The sequence below is a fragment of the Apodemus sylvaticus genome, chromosome 1, assembly GCF_947179515.1.
Source record: "Apodemus sylvaticus chromosome 1, mApoSyl1.1, whole genome shotgun sequence".
In the NCBI taxonomy this organism is placed as follows: Eukaryota; Metazoa; Chordata; class Mammalia; order Rodentia; family Muridae; genus Apodemus; species Apodemus sylvaticus.
Window position 1 is genome coordinate 161,441,206 of NC_067472.1, and position 3,944 is coordinate 161,445,149.

General features: G+C 40.8%; 1 pseudogene; it reads right to left on the bottom strand.

The window, feature by feature from the left end:
• Positions 1-710: 710 nt before the first annotated feature.
• On the bottom strand, positions 711-1,465 carry LOC127689441 (40S ribosomal protein S2-like; annotated as a pseudogene).
• Positions 1,466-3,944: the final 2,479 nt, after the last annotated feature.

Here is a 3,944-nt window from a genome sequence, read left to right on the forward strand (position 1 = left end):
AAAAGATCAGTCATGGTATGCACTCACTGATAAGTGAATATTAGCCTAGAAACTTTGAATACCCAGGACATAATCCACAAATTAAATGATGTCCAAAAAGAATGGAGGAGTTGCCCCTGGTTCTGGAAAGACTCAGTGCAAGAGTATGGGGGAATTCCAGAACAGAGAAGTAGGAAGGGGTGGATGGAAGAACAGGGAGATGGAAGAGGGCTTATGGGACTTGTGGGGAGTGGGGACCCGCAAAAGGGGAAATCATTTGAAATGTAAATAAAAAATATATCAATAAAAAATGAAAAAAAAAAGAAATGCTCAACATCATCAGTAATTAGGGAAATGCAAATCAAATCAACCCAGAGATTTCACCTCACACTACTCAGAATGGCTAAGGTTAACAACTCAGGAGACAGCAGGTTTTGGCAAGGATGCTGAGGGCACTTTCTAGTTAGTTCTCTTTTACATTGTCTACTGATTTTTTTTTAATTCATTTATTGTTAAACCCTGTTGTTTCTTTCAAACACTGATAATTTTTTCTTTTTCTGTAAGCATATATAGTATTTCCAATCAAGCCATGTGAGCCAGTATGACTTCTTCCTCAATATAGGCTTAAAAAGACAGTTTCAGCCTGTGCTATCGTTCCAATGTAATTCCTTCTTTCCTTTTTTTTTTTGTTTAACAAACTTAATTCATTTATTTTTCTTGTATAAATACCCCTATCTAGTAGCCACAGCTTGAGCCTCTGTCCTCTGAACAGAGACTCTGATGTGGATTTTTACAAGATGATCAGTGAACTCCTGATAAGGAGTCTTGGTGAACACAGTCTCTTTCCAGGGGTCAGGGGTTAGATAGCTGTAGGTCTTGGAGATGGCATCAAAGGTGGCCTTGGCAAAGTTGCCCAGGGTGGCAGTGCAGCTTCTGGATCATGTATAGCAGTCATCTATACCAGCCATCATCAGGAGCTTCTTGGACACAGGAGCAGAGAGAAGGCCAGTGCCTCTGGGAGCAGGGATGAGACACACCAGCACAGAGCCACTGTTCCTTGCATGGAATAGTGTGTGGGCATGCCAATCTTGTTTCCCCAGTAGCCTCTCCACACAGAGACAATAGAAAGCTTGGCCAAGTTGATGGCCCCTCTGATGGAAGTGGCAGCCTCCTTGGAGTATTTAGCACAAAGACCAATGTGAATATTATAGCCCCCAAAGGTGACTAATGCCTTCAACCAGGTCCACTGGCCAGCCCGAGTCTGGTTCTGCACTGGCATGATTTTCAGAACCTTATCCTTTAGGGATGCACCCAGGAAAAAGTCAATGATCTTAGACTCCTTAATAGACAGGGAGAACAGGTAGATCTCCTCCAAGGACTTGATCTTCACGTTCTTAACCAGGAGTCCCAGCTTGGTGACAGAGATCCACTTGGTGACAGGGATCCACTTCAGCTTTACCTCCAGGAACCCCGAGGCTGAGATCATGGCCCAGGCCCCTACCTGAAGAGTTTTCTGTGGAAGCCACCGAGGCCTCCTAATCCTGCACCCCCCCATCCACCGGTGCCCTCCAGCTTCACTTGCATTTTTGTTTTCCAGAAGAAGAAGCGGCTTTTTTCTTTTTTTTTCTTTGATATAATTTATTTACATTTCAAATGATTTCCATTTTCTAGCCCCCCCCACTCCCCGAAAGTCCCGTAAGGCCCCTTCTCTTCCCCTGTCCTCCCGCCCACCCCTTCCCACTTCCCCGTTCTGGTTTTGCCGAATACTGTTTCACTGAGTCTTTCCAGAACCAGGGGCCACTCCTCCTTTCTTCTTGTACCTCATTTGATGTGTGGATTATGTTTGGGGTATTCCAGTTTTCTAGGTTAATATCCACTTATTAGTGAGTGCATACCATGATTCACCTTTTGAGTCTGGGTTACCGCACTTAGTATGATATTCTCTAGCTCCATCCATTTGCCTAAGAATTTCATGAATTCATTGTTTCTAATGGCTGAATAGTACTCCATTGTGTAGATATACCACATTTTAAAAAAGATTCTATAAAACACAAAACAAGAAAACTATTTCAAATTAAAAATAGTCATTATTCTTCAGGTGAGAATTCTTTGTTTAACTCTGTACCCCATTTTTTAATAGGGTTGTTTGGTTTTCTGGAGTCTAACTTCTTGAGTTCTTTATATATATTGGATATTAGCCCTCTATCTGATGTAGGATTGGTGAAGTTCTTTTCCCAATTTGTTGGTTGCCGATTTGTCCTTTTGATGGTGTCCTTTGCCTTACAGAAACTTTGTAATTTTATGAGGTCCCATTTGTCAATTCTTGATCTTAGAGCATACGCTATTGGTGTTCTGTTCAGAAACTTTCTCCCTGTACTAATGTCCTCAAGGGTCTTCCCCAGTTTCTTTTCTATTAGCTTCAGAGTGTCTGGCTTTATGTGGAGGTCCTTGATCCATTTGGATTTGAGCTTAGTACAAGGAGACAAGGATGGATCAATTCGCATTCTTCTGCATGCTGACCTCCAGTTGAACCAGCACCATTTGTTGAAAAGGCTATCTTTTTTCCATTGGATGTTTTCAGCCTCTTTGTCGAGGATCAAGTGGCCATAGGTGTGTGGGTTCATTTCTGGATTTTCAATCCTGTTCCATTGATCCTCCTGCCTGTCACTGTACCAATACCATGCAGTTTTTAACACTATTGCTCTGTAGTATTGCTTGATGTCAGGGATACTGATTTCCCCAGATTTTCTTTTGTTGCTGAGAATAGTTTTAGCTATCTTGGGTTTTTTTGTTGTTCCAGATGAATTTGATAATTGCTCTTTCTAACTCTGTGAAGAATTGAGTTGGGATTTTGATGGGTATTGCATTGAATCTGTATAGTGCTTTAGGCAAAATGGCCATTTTAACTATATTGATTCTACCGATCCATGAGCATGGGAGGTTTTCCCATTTTTTGAGGTCTTCTTCCATTTCATTCTTCAGAGTCTTGAAGTTCTTGTCATACAGATCTTTCACATGTTTGGTAAGAGTCACCCCAAGATACTTTATACTGTTTGTGGCAATTGTGAAGGGGGTCATTTCCCTAATTTCTTTCTCAGCCTGCTTATCCTTTGAGTATAGGAAGGCCACTGATTTGCTTGAGTTGATTTTATAACCTGCCACTTTGCTGAAGTTGTTCATCAGCTGTAGGAGCTCTCTAGTGGAGTTCTTTGGGTCACTTAGGTAGACGATCATGTCGTCTGCAAATAATGATAGTTTGACTTCTTCCTTTCCAATTTGTATCCCTTTGACCTCCTTATGTTGTCGAATTGCCCGAGCTAGTACCTCAAGGACAATATTGAAAAGATAAGGAGAAAGGGGGCAGCCTTGTCTGGTCCCTGATTTCAGTGGGATTAGAAGCGGCTTTTTTCAAAGCTAACTTATCTAATATATCTTTTCTCCTCTTTAAAGGGTTATTTGTTAAGTGAACTGTGAAGCCTTAAATGTTGAGTTCAGAGTGAAGTGACAAATGCATAATCCATATCTGCATGCACTTTAATTATTCAAGACAGATTCCCCAGGTCCTCTGTAAATAAAATGTTAAGTCACAGATATGTGATTAAGGATCATACATTAACATTGGCTACAGATTTTACAGTTTTTAAAATGATTGCCCTCCATCCACACAAATAATTTTTTTTCTAGATATTTAGTTTTCTAGTGCAGTCACATTTGAATATGCATAGGTACTTGTGCACATAATAAAGGTATGTCTGTGACTGCTAGATAAAGGGATGGCAGTGACCTGTAACTGCTGAGCTTACATTTGTGTTCAGTTAGGTATTGGAGGCTCTGCTGGATTCTTTCCTGACAGGGTGTTTATGGCAGAGAAAGCTTCCAGAGTTATAACAAAATATAAAACAGCCCTTGTATTACTGCTGTATTTGTTCAGAAAGTGCTTCTTTCTGAACACATCTCACAAATGA